This window comes from Podarcis bocagei (genome assembly GCF_964188305.1).
Source record: "Podarcis bocagei genome assembly, chromosome: 1".
Taxonomy (NCBI): domain Eukaryota; kingdom Metazoa; phylum Chordata; class Lepidosauria; order Squamata; family Lacertidae; genus Podarcis; species Podarcis bocagei.
In genome coordinates, this window is record NC_138125.1 from 14,121,613 (window position 1) to 14,141,528 (window position 19,916).

At 43.2% G+C, this 19,916-nt stretch overlaps 1 long non-coding RNA gene across 1 annotated transcript; it reads left to right on the forward strand.

Moving 5' to 3' along the window:
- The first annotated feature begins 480 nt into the window (after window positions 1-480).
- LOC308587679 lies at window positions 481-19,508 on the forward strand. The gene is made up of 3 exons (XR_014008514.1): window positions 481-607; window positions 13,035-13,141; window positions 19,273-19,508. It is a non-coding gene; the product is annotated as an uncharacterized lncRNA (long non-coding RNA).
- The last annotated feature ends 408 nt before the right edge of the window (window positions 19,509-19,916 follow it).

Below are 19,916 nucleotides of genomic sequence, written 5' to 3' on the forward strand. Positions count from 1 at the left end.
AAAGGAGTGAGAATTTCAAAGGAGATATGTGTTTCCATTCACTTATTTGTTCACGAAGTGCAAATTTCGCTGGTGCCTCCACACACTCTCTTTGTTGGATTTCAATAGATGGGTTTCAAACTGGTTATTTTTTTTATTAAAAAACCTTTCAGCAGTTCAGCAACCTAAGGTCTCTTACAATGGACAAACATCCATTGTTGATAACAGAAGAATGTAAAGTGGGGCATGTTTGTATTAAGACTGTGCAGGGTTGCATTTCATTTAGATGTGACTTCCAGAAGAAAACTCCTGTAACTTTTCACCCTGCTAACTCAGAATTATTTCTATATCAGATGTGTTGCATACGTTACAGCATCTTTCTTCCACAGTTTCTGGTAGCTATTTCATTTTTGAGTAACACACTATGCCAAAAAACAAACAAACCCAGCAACAAACACCAGTTTGGCAGCTCTCAATGTTTGCTCTAGAGTTAGGCTTGCAAACAGATTAGGGTGAATACACTATGCTTGCTCTTGAATGAAGATATCACTTCTAATTGGAACACGCAGAGTATTTATATCTAGAGATCTACAAGCAGATAACCACCCACGCTACCTTCAGAATTCTGGTATGTACTAACCAATATGAGATAATATTTTTTGATTTACTGTTTCACTTAATTAAAAAAACCCTCTAACTGGAGTACAGATGAAATGGATTGCACAGTTCACATCTACGCAGGATATTGATGTGCAGTCTAAGCGACAGAACATCTGCCTTGCATGTGGAAGGTTCTAGGTCTGATTCCTGGTGTCTCTAGGTACATCTGGGGAAAGCTGATTCCTGAAACACCAGAGAGCCACTACGACATAGAATCATAGAATTGTAGAGTTGGAAGGGACCCTGAGGGTCATCTAGTCCAACCTCCTGTAATGCAGGGATCTCAACTAAGGCAACCAGGGCAGATGGCCATCCAAACTCTGCTTCAAAACCTCCAATGAAGGAGATTCCACAACCTCCCAAGGGAGTCTGTTCCACTGTTGAACAGCTCTTACTGTCTGAAGAAGTGTGCATGCACATGAAAGCTTATACCCAGAACAAGCTTAGTTGGTCTCTACGGTGCTACTGGACAATTTTTAAATTTTTAATTTATGATGTCAGAAAGTTGACACTATAACCAATATACCATATTGACTTTCTGGTCCACTCAAAGCTCAGTTTAGGAAGACGATTTGGCAAAGACACATTGGGGTCACTGATAAACTCTCACTGTTGCCACCACTCTTATAATACTTCCTTTATCAATGGAGCTCAGGTCATCATGTAATATCTGTTGTTGTTGTCTAAATTACAAAAGGAGACATTGGGAAGGGAAATTTGCTTTTCTCTTATGCTTTCACCCAGTTGAAACAACAGCTGGTCTGTGGGGTCTGTGTGTAGGATCCAGTTGGTAATTAAGGAAAATCACGAGGGAGGACGGGTGGGTGTTAAGAAGTACATACAACACAGTGTTGGAACCCTCATTCAGATTGGACCCTCAAACAACTCTATTTGTAATTTTTGTAAATAAAAAAAATGGTATGTGTGATTAAATCATAGGTCTCCTGCTTTCTTGTCTAGTAAACCCTGAATCTGCATCACACACTAGTTTATTTTTGAGGCTATATTAATTCTAGCATGCAATTCTAACATAGGGTTACCATATTTCAAGAAGTGAAAACCTGGACACAAAAGCTTTTCAGGGTTTTTTGTGTGTTTTTTGAAAATTCAGCAAAAATTCAACACTTCCTATATAGGCTGTCATATGCCCGGGTTTTCCTGGACATTTGAACTGATTTTTTTTAAAATAAATAAATAAATAAATCCAACCAGATGCCATTTTCAAAGGACAAATCCCGGCTATGTCCAGGAAATTCCAGACATATGGAAGCCCTATTCTAACATGAACTGGAAAAGGAATATATTCAAGATTCCCTTCCTTTGATTGCTGTTTATCTCACATATCCCTCTGCAACCACAGGAGTCTATATTGAGGTTTGGATCATTATGCAAATACATTTAAATTTAATTAATTAACTGGCTAAAAAGACTGGCACATGATCAGCTAGAAGCTCATGAGTCAAATGGCAAACCAAAATCACATTTTGGGCTGGCTTTCCTCTTCCTTCTCATTCATTTTGGCAGGGCTCATTCTGATTATTAGCAGAACAACTGGTTCATTGCCCATAATTTGCTCTTTTCCATCTTGTGCACATTCCATCATCAGAGATGATCTCACTAATGCATCATTATTGTTCTCAGTGTTGCATCATTTGGTGCCTGTTCTTTAGTGAGGGGTGCATTACTCAGAAGGTCACCAGACGGATGTGATTCAACATTCATGATTTATATAGCCTGATGAAATTCACCTCCTGTCGGCACAACACCAAGCAAACAATGGTTGTGTGTTATGATGGTGTCTGGATGTGTTTGGTTACAGATTCAGGTAGAAAATACAGGGCTCTTCACATGCTAATGGACACCAACTCCCATCAGCCCCAACCAGCATGGCCAATGGTCAGGGATGATGAGAGTTACAGTCCAAAAACTTCTGCAGGGCCACCCATAGATCACCTGTAGATGTGACATACTGTATGTGATTTTTATTTTTAAATTTGTATACTGCCCTCTGAAGATCATGGGCAGTTCACAACATAAAAATATAAAAAGAGTACACAAAGTACATAGCAACAGCAGCAGCAACAACAACAACAACCAGGGCCGTCTTTACCCGGGGGTGCAAGGGGTGCGGGGCACCCGGGCGCTGAATTTTGGGGGCACCAGGCACCCGCCGCTGAAGTTGCCTAAGCTCTTAAGTATCTACCTGTTATGAAATAATAAATAATTTTCATCAAGCTAGAAAAACAAAATACATATATGCCTAGGTATTACCGAAATGTATACCTACTGTTTCACTAAAGGACTTTCGACTTTGTGTGCTCATTTACCAAAGATGCGATGTGCCAGCAGCGGCCCTTGTAACGTCATTCACAATGGTGGCGCTTGCCAGACTCAGTGACGGCTTTTCATTCTCAATGGTGCTGTGCACATGAAATTAACTCTTACATCAAAATATTATGTTACGTATTGTATTGAGCTGCGGTGCTAGCGGCACCTTTGACACGACTGATGTTTCTCCTAAGTAGGTGCCTAAACAATATAAGTTTAAGTGTGGTGGTGTTGTATACTTAAGTATAAGTGGATTGTAAATAAATGAGCAAATGAAAAAAGGTTGTTTCCTTTTCCTCCCTTTTTTCATAAACAAGAGATAAGGCGTAAGCGTGGTGTCTGACATAAGCATAATAAAAGTTAATTTGGGGGCTAAACTAAATTTTGGGGTGCTGGGCAGATCTTTGCACCCCAGCAGCACATATGCTAAAGACGGCCCTGACGACAACAACAACAACAAACCAATCATTCTCCCTCCCACCAACACATAGAATGCTCATCAGCCAATGCCAAAAGTCTGGGAGAAGAGGAATGCTTTTGCCCGGCCCCTAAAAATATGTAGCAAAGATGCCAGGCGAGTCTCTGTGGGGAGGGCATTCCACAAACGGGAAGCCACCCCAGAAAAGGCTTGTTCTCTGGACCTCTTCTGGAAAAGGCAGATGAAGACAGGCCTCCGATGATGATTGCAGGGTCCGGAGTTAAGTGAAATGGTGTTTATCTTCACAAGAGGTTCATGACATAGATTACGAATCTCCTGTATTTGGGCCATTATGGCTTTTGAAATAATCCTGCCAAAATTACATAGCCATTCTTATTAAAATCAACAACAGAATATGTGAAGATCATAGCATTGCCACTGTTAATATTTTTCCTCCACCATCCCCACCCCCTGTGATTGGTATTGTATCCACCCACAAAGTATATTCTCGTAGGAAAACCACTGCAGATACCGTTCTGAAATTTGGCAGGATTCATCCCCTCAGACAGGGCAACAGGAAACTAGTCCCGCATCCTTCTCCCACAGTGACCAATCAGATGCCTGTGGGAAGCCAGGAAGCTGAGTGCCTGAAAAATGGCGTCCAGTTCTGGCAGAAAATAAGAGAGCTGTTTTTTAAATGACATAGAACTTTAAAGGTGCCATGCATGAAAAGCCCTGGGTGAACTATCTGTCTATGATTTGGCAGGCTTCATCCACTCTGAATGGGCTCCTCTGTTTACAAATTTCGTTCACTTCTGTGAAAAGGGGAAAAGGGGTTATAACCATTTTTAGATTCCCTTCGCTATTGTGAATGGGGGGAAAGACACGCTAAATTTGGTCCTGAATAACGAGTCGAATGAGAAAGGCACAGAGTGTCCCAAAAGAGATTGGTCTGATTCCCACAGCTACAGCTACAGATATAATGTCCAAACTGTAATGAGCCAAACACTCCCCAATATTTATGATAGTTCAGTTCATGTCAAATGCATGCCTGATTTTGTTTGTGGGAAGAAAAGAGCATGTGATGTGAGCTGGGACTAATACAGTTTAGGGATGGTGAAGAATTCATTTGATCTGCATTTTGCAGTGGACCAACCCAGTGCTCATGAGCTGGTTTGGAGCAGTTTCCAGCCTTCTCCTGATTTCTTTTTAAAAGAACACAAAAGTGCTGTTTTGTGTAAAAGATCTGTACAAAATGACTATGTTCCTGGTGAATACATTGAAAAGCATCAAGTACATTTCACACGGAATGCATACAAGTTGTAGTTAGTGAGGTGGAAGAGATGAGACCAGATTCAATAGGATGCCAGCAGGAAGAACAAGATAGAGCAGACCTGTGGATTAAGCGTCAGACTGAAATGGGGCAGAATTACCTGCTTTGTCCTTGCTTAATACAGCAATGCATCCTAGTTTCATTGTGGGCACAGTAAGTGCATCCTTTTAATGCTTACAAGCATACAGACTTGAGTGATGAATCAGGTTATGGGTGCACATTTGCCCAAATAGGATAGGTAAGATGAAGCTTGCTTTCAAATGCTTATGCCCTGCAGAAGTGGTTTGCCAGATGCAGGAGAGATGCTGTACAAGCTTCCTGGCAGGTGGATCATTGTTACTACCTGGGATGGAGAGTGAGACTGTCTGGAGGCTGGCAGAGTGCTAACACACCAGTGGAACCTATTTGTTGCTCTTTTCAATGTGTTTGCACCATGCTAACCTCCCTGCTGCCTCGATCCTCCTGCATCCTTTTTAAAGTTCAGCAGACTGGTATGGAGGCCGATCTGGAACTGATAACAACAAAGAGCCCTGTGGCAGATTAGCCATTGCATTGGGATCAGGATATTTTACAAACCACCTCTTTCCATATTTACCTAGCCTCATACTTAGCTAATCATCCTGCTTCATGTCCCCCTTGTCTTTTAAAGAGAGGATACTGTATATGCAACAGGGCCTTTTTGGTTGAGGCCCTGCTTAGCTTAGGCTACCTAGGTACTTCTTTCACCTGCTTTCACCAGTTGGTGAAAATCTGACATGTTATGAAAGCATTTGGAGGACTGATCTGTCATTGTTTTTCCTAGTATGTTGTTTTGATATTTGATTTTGGAAGGGAGGAAATAAGTACTGTTGTTGTTGTTTTTAACAGTGCTCTTAATTTTAAATTTCTTGTAATGAAATAAGCATGTCAACTATGCCTGGGATTTTTTTAAAAAAAATGCATAAATGTCTGGAAAATACCCGCCTTCTGAGGGCTTTAGATTCTCTGTTAGGCTTCTTTTAATCCATTCCTTGCTGTTTCCCCTCTCTAACAAGATCCGGTGTGAGTAATGGGGAACTCGCAGAGCAGTCACGCTGGGTACCAAATGCAAATTATAATGTCATGCTCTGAAATCCTGGGAAACACTTCACCTGAAGTTATAGCCTCTGCTGATAAAAACAAAAAAAATCCAATCACTATCAAAGAATGAGTTCCAAATAACAACAGGAGCCCTTGCAAATTCATCTATCCCCTCCCCTCCCTGCGCTTTGCCAGGGTAAGTATTACAGGCCATCAAAGCATTAATTTGGGGAGCTATTCAGCATAGAGCAGAGACCTGAATTAGCTGAAATGTGAATATAAGATCAGCTTGCCCATCTCATGCCAGAGGGGGGATTAGCCTAAGTGTGATCCAGGCTTTGGGAGGCTGGCATGTCCATCGGATTAAGCAGAGTCCCGCTATAAATGTGACAGGCACCAATCAGGAGGCTGACAAATGGGGAAGGAGGGAGGAGAACCTCACATCAATGTAAAGTTATGCCATAATCTCTCTGTGAGGCTACTCAGAGCTATCAGGTCTTTTTATTCCTCAGGAGAGAAGATTAGGGTTCCATCCAGTGACTCAGTCTGATGCGATCTGCGGCTTCTGATATTGTAAACAGGATTTCTCGAGAAAGAAAGCCCTTGATGGCTATCTGCCATGTCACATGCCAGCGAGTCTGATGAATATGAATGCATCAGGACTTATGGAGAGGCATAGGGAAAACAGAGAGCATGAGTTCATAGCCACAATAATGCACATATTCCTGGATTTGATTGCCTGCAGGTGAATGGAGCTCTCTCTCTCTCTCTCTCTCCCCAAAACATAAAGGTTTACTAGCTTATAATGGAATGGAAGGATTAATTCTGCCTAGGTCTGTAGAGGCTTACATGGAAAAGATAATTTCATTTTAATAATCCATACTAATGGAATATGCTGTGTAATCTATCCAGTAAGAACCAGTGCAGGAACTGGGATCATTTTCTACTCTTCCTTCTCATTATGATCTTTCTGTGGCACAAATGAACAGACAGGAAACTTTAGATTTTTCTGAATAGGGGCAGGTTGGGATGTCTTTTCGTTTTCTCACAGCTCATGCCAAAGACGGGAGAGATGGGGGAGAGAGTTGTGTCCATTTTGACGTGAATCTAACTAGTCTGTACCTCCAGAAACCATTGCAAAACTGAAACACAGCGGCCTTTGGGAATTCTCACCACTCTAAATGTTGCAATGCCATCTTCCAACTGACCCTGCCCAGAAAAAACACACAAATTGTACAGAAATGCACCGTTTTAAGGGAAATTGCTTGCAACATGTGAATAGTGGGCAAAACAACCTATTAAAATAAGATTAAATGTGGCCCAAAATGCACAAGCATTTTCAAGAAGGTTTTTTTTTTTTAAAAAAAAATGCAAACTGATGCAAGAATGGAGGCAAGAATGGAGGCAAGCTGAGAAAAATGAGAAACTTAAGAAAAACTGAAAATGACCGATTCACCTATTACAAAGAGCTATGGGTGGAGCTAAAAGAGTATTAAATGTATTAAAAAATAACATTCGTTGTATTACGGAACTAATATTATGCATAGAGTCCATGTGGGGCTACAGTATCCACTCAGTGCTATGGCTAAAAATGAACATCAGATGGGGACAAAGAGAGTGTGTTTAGTCATTCAAACTCTACAGTGGACCCTCTGGATACGAACTTAATTTGTTCTGGGGGTCGGTACGTACCCCGAAAAGTCTGTAACATGAGGCGACACTTCTGCGCGCACACACAGCACGATAGAGTTCTTCTGTACATGCGCGAAGCATGCAGAGCGCTTTTGCGCATGCGCGCACGGTGAAACCTGGAAGTATACACTTCCTGGTTTGCTGCATTCGCAACCCGAAACTTATGTTACCCGAAGGTAACGTAACCCGAGGGTCCAATGTACTACACTACCCATCATCCTACTGAAAGCCACAGGATGGGGGAGTGCTCTTGTGTTCAGATCCTGCTTGCTCAATTCTCTGTTCAGGGCCACTATCTACCAGCTCCATCTGGAATGCAGGCTGGGACCCTGCCTGCCCTCAGATTGTCTCGCCAGAGTAGTGGTAGTGGCACCTGCCCTGTGGAAAGCCCTCCTACCAGATGTCAAAGAGAAAAACAACTACCAGACTTTTAGAAGGCATCTGAAGGCAGCCCTATTTAGCGAAGCTTTTAATGTTTAACAGACTATTGTATTTTAATATTTTGTTGGAAGCCACCCAGAGTGGCTGGGGAATCCCAGGCAGATGGGCAGGGTATAAATAAATTATTATTATTATTATCATCATCATCATCATCTCCCACTTGGACTACTGCAATGTGCTCTTCGTGGGGCTACTTTTGAAGGTGACCCAGAAACTACAACTAATCCAGAATGCAGCAGCTAGACTGGTGACTAGGGGCAGCTGCCAAGACCACATAACCCTGGTCTTGAAAGACCTACAGTGGCTCCCAGTACATTTCTGAGCACAATTCAAAGTGTTAGTGCTGACCTTTAAAGCCCTAAATGGCCCTGGTCTAGTATACCTGAAGGAGCGTCTCCTTTGTTCAGCCCAGACACTGAGGTCCAGCTCTGAGGGTCTTCTGGCAGTTCCCTCACTGCGAGAAGCCAAGTTACAGGGAACCAGGCAGAGGGCCTTCTCAGTACCGGGGCCCTCCCTTCAGATGTCAAGGAAATAAACAACTATCTGACTTTTAGAAGACATGTGAAAGCAGCCCTGTTAATGTTTGATGTTTTATTGTGTTTTTAATATTCTGTTGGGAGCCACCCAGAATGGCTGAGGAAACCCAGTCAGGCGGGCGGGGTATAAATAATAGGTTGTTGCTGCTGTTGTTGTTGTTGTTACAGCAGACCCTGTGTGTTATGTACTGAAGTTCTCACCCTGGGCCAGCAGGGGAATACTGTAGTTATGCAAATAAGGGATCGAAAGTGACGTTCAGTGATTGGATAGTTTTAGAAAATTGTTACAGTTACGTTGTATTGGAGCTCTATATAAGCAGGCTGACTGAGCCCTTCAGTTCAGTTCTGTTCTGGCCTGTGAATAAACAAGAGCTGTTTGAAGAATCGCTGTGTCGTCTGATATGTTCACCCACAACTTAACACTCTGGATACGGATGTAATTCATTCCGGGGGGGGGGGTCTGTGCGCACCCTGAAAAATCTGTAACCAGAGGTGCCACTTTTGGACACGCACGCGGTGTGATAGAGCGCTTCTGTGCATGCATGCAGCATGCAGAGCACTTCTGCGCATGCGCGAGCAGCAAAACCTGGAAAAATCCTTCCGGGTTTGCTGCTTTTGCAACCCAAAGATTACGTATCCAGAGAGGTACGTAACTCGAGGGTCCACTGTATTATTATTTTGCACAGGCATCTGGTTGGCTGCTGCAAGAACAGGATGCTGGACTAGATAGGTCACTCGCCTGATCCTACAGGCTCTTCTGATTTTCAGTAAACCATCTTGACCACTCATGATGCTGGGGATGAGCAGTGGCTGGGTCTGAATCCCTTGGGCTGTTTATTTCTCTTTTCCTTCGCCATTAAGATATGACCTCCCTTTTGCTGAGTATTCCAGCCCTATTCACTTCATTACACCATGCACATTTTTCTTTCATAACTATTTACATATGTAATTACTATAGGCACTTCAGGAATTGTTTGCTAACGGCTCTGTGTAAATACTAATTATCAGTAATTAAAAAGAACCAAAAAAACCCACCACCCAGCTATTAGAAAGACACTGATAGGGCTAAAATGCTGCTTAGCAAGCAAGTAATGTTTGTTGAGGCAAAATTAAACATCAAATAACCTCCCCTCCATATAATTACACTGTGTGCATCATTTGCCTGCTGTGGAAATGAAACAGCTAAAGGGAGAGACAGGTAATCTTCTTTTCTTCTTTTTCACGCACATCCCCAATGCCACACAGTGCTACTATCTCAGAAATAAGTAAACAGCCGAGAATATTTCAAGGCCTAATGCCACACAGGCAGGAAAGTACCAGATGGTCCAAGTGTTTTTCCTCACGACACGTTAAAAATAATGTCCCATGCCATATGATGCTCTGGCAAGTTAACACTGTCAGTTATAGAAGACAATGGGGTTCTGCCTTATTTCCAACAAATGACAATACATTATTGAAAGTTGGTTTATATAGAAGTATTTATATACCGCCGTACCATAAAAAATCAGAGTGGCGTACAGCATTATATGCATATAATAGAGCATCAAACACATTTTATAAATATAAAAAGTACAAAGCAATAATTTAAGGGACGGACTTGAAATAAATACATAACATTCGTCACCTTTGTTTATTTGCATGCCTCCTTTCTATAGTCAAACCATGTTCATGGGAGTTTACAGCATCAAGAAGTTTACGGAATTACAAAAATACAACTGTCAGAGCTGCCCGAGGTCCCAGCTCACAAAGGACCAACGCCAGTTCGTTCTTATATACAAAAGTCTTTATTGAAGTTCAGTTTCGCTTTCACAGCCGCAGCGCGCAGCTCTACGTCTGAAACTCTAGACCGCTGAAGCTCCGTCTGAATCTCCTCCCCCCAGACACCAGTTTAAGACTCTAGCCTTGCTCCACCTCTTCCTTTGCTCTTTCCTCCTCTGGCTCCACCCGTCCGCTGGGGTCTCGCCCTTCCTAGACTCTTCTGACGCTGAGTCCCCTGAATCTTCCCCTTCCTCCGGCGGGCTTTAGGACCTGGTTCCCAATCCGGGTTTTCTGCTGTCCCACGCGCCTGTACATTCGAACTTGGCGCGCGTGCCCAGCCGGCAACCTTCCTCCTGACCGTTACACTGCTCCTGTCACTGCTTCCCCCTTTGGGGAGGCTAGCTGGACCTGACCTCCCCTCCGTTCCCTCACTCTCCGACAGAGGCGTGGTCAGCCCTGACTCATCTTCTCTCCCTGCTGGAGGAGACGCTGGCCCTGACACATGGGACTCTTCCCCCCCCCCCCACTACGCTCTGGTGGGGAAGCTGGTCCTGATTTTCAGCTGCTGCTTTGGGAGTCCCCGCTGGCCCCTTGTTTCTGTTGTGACCCCCCTGGGACCCCCCTTGCCCTGACCGTGGGCGCCTCCTTCTGGGAATCTTCTGATTCGCTGGAGAAGCTCATGGAAACTCTCGGGTCACTGACATACTCCCCTACGCTGCCCTCAGATTCTTCCCCTTCGCTCTCCATCTCCTCTCTCCCCTGTGCCTCTGCTCCTGAGCCCCTGACAACAACATAATTCAAGTAGTCTTAAACTATGGTCACCAGACATTTTTCAATGAATCCGGGGACCCTGTTTTTTGTTTTTGTTTTGTTTTCCTTTTTGAAGCTGAGTAGCAACAGGGAGTCAGAAGTGGGGATGGTGAGGCAAAAGACCCTGGGCCCAAGCACACATGCATATTGTATAAAGGTGCAAAGTCCTTCATTCGCACCTTGTGAAACATAAATGCACAGAGTTTTTTTTAAAAAAACTGGGCAACGGCTCACTACTCTCCCGTGACTCCTGAGCCTTCCCCGATCCCCTTCCCCCTTTGCTTGTTCGCTGCTCACTGCTGTGGTGCAAGAAAAATGGCGGGCGCTACAGCAGTGAGCAGTTCCTGAAGCCAGCCAGAGCCAAATGCACTACCAGACTGGCTCCGGGCTGCTGAGGCTGCTGCTGCCACGTTTCCTGGGGACAGATTTGCAAATCTGGGGACATTCCAGGGACGGAATTTGTCCAGGAACAGATTTGCAAATCCGGGGACTTTCCCCGGGAACCGGGGACATCTGGTAACCCTGTCTTAAACAATACAGTGGTACCTCGGGTTAAGTACTTAATTCGTTCTGGAGGTCTGTTCTTAACCTGAAACTGTTCTTAACCTGAAGCACCACTTTAGCTAATGGGGCCTCCTGCTGCCGCCGCGCCACTGGAGCACAATTTCTGTTCTCATCCTGAAGCAAAGTTCTTAACCTGAAGCACTATTTCTGGGTTAGCGGAGTCTGTAACCTGAAGTATATGTAACTTGAAGCGTATGTAACCTGAGGCACCACTGTACATGAAAATAAATAAATGTCCAGGGTGACAACTGATGCCTCACCTTACTCTGAGTCTATTGCTCAAAACAGAGGGAAAAACATAGAATCATAGAGTTGGAAGAGACCACAAGGGCCATCGAGTCCAACCCCCTGCCAAGCAGGAAACACCATCAGAGCACTCCTGACATATGGTTGTCAAGCCTCTGCTTAAAGACCTCCAAAGTAGGAGACTCCACCACACTCCTTGGCAGCAAATTCCACTGTCGAACAGCTCTTACTGTCAGGAAGTTCTTCCTAATGTTTAGGTGGAATCTTCTTTCTTGTAGTTTGGATCCGTTGCTCCGTGTCCGCTTCTCTGGAGCAGCAGAAAACAACCTTTCTCCCTCCTCTATGTGACATCCTTTTATATATTTGAACATGGCTATCATATCACCCCTTAACCTCCTCTTCTCCAGGCTAAACATGTAAGGGGGGGGTGGAAATGCCCACTGAAATAATGCACTTTTCAATGCCTCATTTAAAAAACAGGCAGTGAAGATGTAGAGCATTTCATAATCTGGGTGCCATGATGGAAACAGATCTTTCCCTCAGCTCCACAAACCATAATTCCTTCGGTCAACAAGAAGGCCTCCCAGAAGCCAAGGCAAGTTCTTGAGCAGGCTCAGAGGGAGCAGTTGTATTTCAGACACACAGAGTTGCCTGACCTTCATTCCAACTCGCCCAAGATCTGGTTTGGAAATATCATAAAAATAGAGCCCCTTGGAGACATTTGGTATTTCCAGCTTCAGAATGAGCTGGGAAATACTGTGAGCTCATCCTTTCCTGTGAGATTAATACTTTTGGCCCTCCCTGAGCAGGAAAGGCAGGTTTGCAAAGGAGGAATTAAAGGAAGCTAATGATCGAGCTTCCTTTGAAAAAGCAGCTCTGAGACACTGTGGAAGTTCAATTGAAGTTCAAGTTGAGTTCTGAGGTCTTTTTGGCCTCGAATGTATTTGTGTGTGTGTCTCTCAACCCTCTGTGTCTCCAGCCCCAGCATTTCTGAGATGAAGTGAAGTGGCTGCATTATTTTCACAGGGGAAAGCAAGACAAGGTCTATCTAACATTTCAAAAAGTGTGTGGGGGGGGGGGAGAGAGAGAGAGAGAGAGAGAATAAGAGAGAGAGAAAGAGTTGGTTGAAGATCAGGAAACCATAATTCTTGGGGAGAGCACTATAATATTAGCCACCAAAATTTCCCTTTTCTCTTTCTGGCATTTTTAGCCTGGCCTGGGATGAAAGAAGCAGCAATGGAGGTCATCATCACCATTGTTCTGGACCCACTGCCTAGACCCCATTCCCTTTAAAGCAGAATGTCTACGCCCTGACAGGTAAAAATTGCACTGGATGTACATTTCCAAATTATAAGATAACTTCAACAATTACTCTGATAAAATACATATTTTGTTATGTGCAAAAGGCTCTATTGTCGGCCAATTGGTGCCAAAGAAGGACAGAACTTTTTTTATGTATGCAACAACAGCAGCAAGAATACTTATTGCAAAGTATTGGAAGACACAAGATCTACCCACCCTGGAAGAATGGCAGATGAAGGTGATTGACTACATGGAATTGGCAGAAATGACTGGCAGAATCCGAGACCAGGGAGAAGAGTCGGTGGAAGAAGACTGGAAGAAATTCAAAGACTACTTACAGAAACATTGTAAAATTAATGAATGTTAGAAGGATGTTGGATAGAAACTAAGCGGTTTCCAGCTGTAATGCTTTAAGAGATATGAAAAAAAAAGAGGTTTTACAAATGGGTAAAAGTTTAATGGTAAGGATTTGCTGAACTAACAAATCGAACTGGAATACAAAGAAGGGAGGTATGAGGAGGTCCGAGGAAATAAGTGTATGGAAGTTATGTTATTGAAAATTAATGTGTGTTTTTAACTGTTTTTTATTTTGTATGTTTATTTTTCTTTTTTCTTGTTATATCTTAAAAACTTTTAATAAATATCTTTAAAAAGAAAAGACAGGTAAAAATTGCACTACCTCGAAGAGCCAGGTGTATGTTGGTGAGAACCTTGGGGAGGTAATTCTATTCGTTCATTCCTTTTCCCCTCCTGCCAAATAGCATTCAAGGCAGCTTACAAAATTCAATTAAAACATACCATATTACAAAACAGAACAGCAAGCAAAAGATAATTCTGCATCAAAATAATGGAGACTGGTAGAAATTAACTATTGGTAGCCTGTATGCGATATAGAGACCAAGCTGAGCGGGCAACTGTTATGGAGCAAACCAAACACTATAATGGATTAGATTGGATTAGATTACTAGTGATGTATGGAAGTGAGAGCTGGGCCATAAAGAAGGCTGATCGCCAAAGAATTGATGCTTTTGAAGTATGGTGCTGGAGGAGACTCTGGAGAGTCCCATGGACTGCAAGAAGATCCAACCGATCCATTCTGAAGGAAATCAGCCCTGAGTGAGCCCAGATCCTGAAGCTGAGGCTCCAATACTTTGGCCACCTCATGAGAAGAGAAGACTCCCTGGAAAAGACCCTGATGTTGGGAAAGATGGAGGGCACAAGGAGAAGGGGACGACAGAGGACGAGATGGTTGGACAGTGTTCTCGAAGCTGCCAGCATGAGTTTGACCAAACTGCGGGAGGCAGTAGAAGACAGAAGTGCCTGGCGTGCTCTGGTCCATGGGGTCACGAAGAGTCGGACGTGACTAAACGACTAAACGACTAAACAACAACATTACATTAAATTATTACATTACATTACATTACACCACCAAAGTTAACTATCAAAAATCCAATTGAACAGAAGGGGTTTTGCCTGAGAATGTGCCAGATGGATAGCACTGAAGGTGCCAGGCAGATATCCTTTAGGAGAGAGTTTCATGGTCCTTTTTAAAGGAAAGTCCCTCTTTTCAGTAGCCATCTAAACCCACTTAAGGAAGGGCATCTCAAGGGAGATCTCCAGGTTCATACAGGAAAAATATTTGAATAATGCTTTGAGTCCAACAATGACTGCTCTCTCTACAATTAACACTGCACCATTGGGTCCCTGCTCCATAAAGGTTAGATCAGTCCAGATCACTTATTTTCTTATAAGAAGGAATAAGACACACCTTTGCCCTCCCAGAGGTCCAGCTGTCTTGTGAGAAGCTCAAGACATATTTCTGCCCCCACAAACACATGCTTTAAAATCTGAGAAGAGACATGATTTGTTCTCAATTATAAATGCAAAGGCACTTAACATTTCTCATGACTGGGGAGGATGTCCCTTCCCCAACATCCTTGCTAGTTACAGCAAATTGATTTTTCATGTACTGTGCTGTACAAATGTACTTTTGCTGACGTACTTTGTGCCATAGTGCTGAATGGGAGCCATAGAGATATAGATTCGTTCATTTATGTTCTGGTTCATGATCACACTATACTGTGACAAATAAAGAAACCAGAAATGGGCTTTAGCGCTATATATATATGTGTGTGTGTGTGTATATATATATATATATGGTATATTTGTTTAGCATTGGCTCGTGTGAAGATTTAGATTTTTCCCAGCAAATGTTCATGACGTTGATGGAGCTGTGTTAACACATGGTTTCAGATTCTTATCTCTAAGAATATAAAGAGGTTGTGTATCTTGTCCTCAGTTATAAATTCAAAATGCATCCTGCTTCCTTTCACAAATGGAAAATATTTCCACAACTAAAGATGGGGAAGAAATGAGTTTCAGTTTCCATCTAAAGGCAATTTGCACTCCCCCCCCCAAAAAAAATTGTGAACCAAAACACAGCAATCCTGCAAAATTCAAACTGCTCCAAATTTGGAAAGTGTGTAAATGCAGTGTGTACAAGTATGTCTTTATTAGGGTAAAGGGTGCATTAAAAAACACATACAAAAATGACATACAAAATTGCATTATATTCGGGAAAATAGCTTGCAGAAATGTGTGTATTAGACAAATGCATTCAAAAACGTGTATATTTGGGAAAATGCACTTAAATGCTGAAGTTTTTTCATGAGGATATTCATTTTATTTATTTGTTTGTTTGTTTGTTTGTTTGTTTGTTTCTACCTACCCTGCCCATCTGGCTAGGTTTCCCCAGACACTCTGGGCGGCTTCCAACAGAAGGTTAAAAATACATTAAAACATCAGTCATTAAAAACTTCCCTAAAATATATCTTCTGTTGTGGAGAATTGAGGTTAAGAATGAGAAACCGAAACTGACAGATAGGTTCATCTCTCACCAAGAAATATTTCGCAGAATATAATCAAACCAAGACCTCATTTTTGCCACTGCCTCCTCCTGCTTTTATGATTTTTCAATTCTGGGCATTATTGATGTTTTAAACTTGGCATTTTGCACAGAATGCAAACAGATGAGGTACCACTAAGTCGTTAACTTAAATGGAATGTGGTTTCTTTTGTAAAATAAATGTTTATGAGCAAAGTATAGAAATATAATCTCCTGCTGGAACGATTTTTTTTTTTTAAAAAAAAACTATTTTATATATCTGGCAAGGCACTTGATACATCAATGGCCATGTCAGTTTCCAGTGCCAACCTTGTTAGAAAAGTTAACAGCTCTAGCTCCATGCTGCTCTATGTATGCTACTAAAAAGTTTCCCAAATAATGATGTAGCAAATGGAAATAGACAGCAGAACGGACAATTAAAAGATGTCAATGGAATTAGTGGCCATGTGATAACTTTCTAGCATACAACATGAGCACAGATGCTGCTTTTTATAGAGGCTTCCCACCCCCATTGCATGGGAGGAACATGAAGTGGAACAAATGAGATTTGAGCTTTATTATACTTTTATAGCATTGCATTGCAGATAGGAACTAATTAAAAACAAAATCCTCTCAACACCTTTGGCAACTTTAAAATACTGAGGGAATCTTGTCTTTTTGCTATGGTGATGTTCTTTCTCTGTAGTGATGTGTAGGCAAGGAGCACATCCACCCACTGCGAAATTGGAAGAGACTGCTGTGAATTTAAACCAGGAATTCTAAAGCATCGTCGCTGCAGGTTTAGATGTGGAAACAGAGCTGTTCTGAATTTTCCTGAGGTTTTAATTTAAGTGTTGGAAGTTGGATAAGGAAGTACCTTTCACTGACCTTTCCATGACATACCTAAAATGTAGGGTCTTCTTCAAAAGTCCTTCTCTGGGTGCCTCTGCTATATGAGATGTGGTGGGAGAGGGCCAGTCATCATCATCATCATCTTCTTCTTCTTCTTCTTCTTCTTCTTCTTCTTCTTCTTCTTCTTCTTCTTCTTCTTTGGAGAGGGCCTTTTCAGTGGTGGCTCCCCAGTTATGGAAGGTCCCCTTCAGCGATGTTCACAGATAAAGCACAACACATGAACAAACAGGGAAACACATGGCACAAACCCACACAGAGATTTAAGGATGTCGTGATTCGCTTGCTTCTTAAATTCAAGCTGACCTCTGCCCTACATCTAGAATTTTGAGGCAGTCATTTGGTTTTAATTTTATTTATTTTATGGACACACACCCCACATTTTAGATAGTTTGCCAGTATCTGTATCGATCCCAATGAAAACCTACAGACAGAAAGTCTGCAATGAAACATGATAGCGTCCTCCCAGCACCTGAAGGTCTGTCCCATAGGGCAAGGCAAAGTCTTGCTCTCTGCTGCCCGCTGAGTGCTCAATTAGATCCTAAGGCAGGAAGGTAGATTTAGGAGAAACTCCTAAACTCTAAGAGTGGTTCAGCAAAGCCACTTCCGCCCTTCAAAGGAGGTGGAGTTGCAGGCTTCACGGCCCCACCACGCACGCAGCGGCTGGAGCCCAGCTCTGTGCGATTGGGGGATTCCCAGCCGCGTCATCCCCTAGCCAGCCAAGCGGTTGGCTCTGGGGGCGTGGCCTGCCCTACTTAAGGCAGGATGCAGCCAGGGATTTCCCTCTTTCACCGCCTGCCGGCTGTTTCTGCTTTTCCCAGCCTCCCGCCCTATAAGGTTTTCATTCCTTGACCTTGCTATGGACCTTGGTTGTTCACCGCTGAGGGGCCTGGTAGGAATTTTTCCACTTGGCAAATTGGCACCAGCCACTTGGTTTTCGCCTACCTCATAGCAAATCGTCACAACTTTCTTGGTATTGGCATTTAGGCACTGGTATTGTTCTGTAGTTGGAAGAGGGGAGGAAGCTCCGTCACCTGCCCCGCATATTGAAGGGTAGTCCAATAAAGCCTATGGAGGTGAGGGCCTAAGGCATGCCCCCGAGCGGTGACCCCGGGGGAGTTCCTAGTTGATGTGCATCAGCAGGACTCCCCCTACTCGTGGTTAACCCTTCCCAGACTTCAAGCGAATGGGCTGAAGTTGGATATAGTCGGTTAGGACCAATGCCTAAGCCAATACCACTCATCACCTGTAACCAATAAAGTTGTGGCCTTATTTAGCCCATTAACCTTAATATTTGTGTCATGTGTCTTTATTTCCACGGGGGGGGGGGAGCGGGAACTCTCCACACAATGGAACTAATAGGGTGTGGTGGGCTATGCCTTCCTAGAGTGGCTCAAGCAGATATTAGACTGCCATCTCTTGGAGAGCCAGTATGGTGTAATTGTTAGAGTGTTGGTCTAGAACCTCGGAGACCAGGGTTCAAATCCCCACTGGGTGACCTTGGGCCAGTCGTTGTATCTCAGGCTAGCCACCTCACAAGAGTATTGTCAGGGTGAAATGAGGAGGGGGGAGAGTTATGTACACCACTTTGAGCTCCTTGGAAGAAAAGTGCAATTCTCTGAGTCTATGAGAGGAGAAATAAGAAGGTGAGATGGGAGGGGTGAGTACAGAGAGAGACTGGAGAAAGTGGGTACTTCCCCTTTGCAGGATGGGATGAGATGGGCCTGACTTGATATGGGATTCCGCCCCAAATAGTGCACAGCCCTAGTATTTAGTGCCCCAGGTGTGTGTGTGGGGGGGTGGAGATTGTTTTTATTTGCATTCCAAGGCCAGCTGAGTTTTTCTTCTGTCTGCTGTCTTTGTTGTTCAAAGTAACTGGGGCTTTGCACGGAGGGATATGAATGCCTCTGCGCTTCTAAGTGATAATGACTAAACACAAGGATGTCATTTTCAAAAGGTTCCGTATTTGATTATTAACAGGATGTATTTGATTTCTGTTTTCTACATCGCTTGGAGATTCTCTTGCATTGCCTGTGATTGCTGTTTTGCATGCTGCTTTGATATTGTTTTGAATGTAAAGCAATGAAGGCGATAGAGGAAGGAAGTAAGTAAGTAAGGAAGGAAGGAAGGAAGGAAGGAAGGAAGGAAGGAAGGAAGGAAGTGATTTTTAAAGGGTTGTATCCAACACTGTGCAAACGGAATACCCTATCTGACTTAATTGTTTTACAGAGTAGTGTGGTGTGTGCTTTTCAGATGGCAATGGGTATTCCCATATTCTTATTATGTATTTAAGAACTTTTGTGTTTCGTGGCATTTCTGTTGTGTTTTATCATGTTCTTCTTTTTGCTCTTAGCTGCTGTGTGAGCAGTATGTGGTGGAAAGGCAGGACACCAATTTAGAAAACCAACGAAAGATAAATTGCTTTTGCTGACAATGGAGAGCCAATTCTTCTGCATTTGGGGTGGATGAGAGCAACTGTTCAGAGTGGGGCTCTGGATGCCTGCCCCAAAGTCCTGCCTTGATGGCGCCGCTGAAAGACAGAGAGAGAGAGAGAGAGAGAGAGAGAGAGAGAGATGAGAAAAGCAAACAGACCAGTCACATTTGTTTCTTCAAAGGCAAGCAGACATCGCCAAGACAATAGCTTTTTGTCATCTGTTTTCCACATTGGTCTTATGATAGCTGGAATTAAATCCTGCACTTGCCATTGATCCAATGTGCCAGGAGTCTTCCCTGGCAATTTGCTGGCTTTCTTGATCTCCATTCTCCGCCTAAACCAATTTCCTGACTCCCGCAGGGTCCCCAGTGCTATCTCAGCCTCCGAGTCTCCCTCAGTCTAATTAAATCTTCTGTTCTCTCTTTCCAAGTCACTTTCTCCCCTGCAAAGCTATCTCTCTCCCCACCTCCCTATTTCCATGCTCTTTGTTTCACTCTCCCAGAGATGGTTCGAGTAGATGATCTGCTCTTCTATCCACCTTGTAAGCCCTGTCCCTGACATCC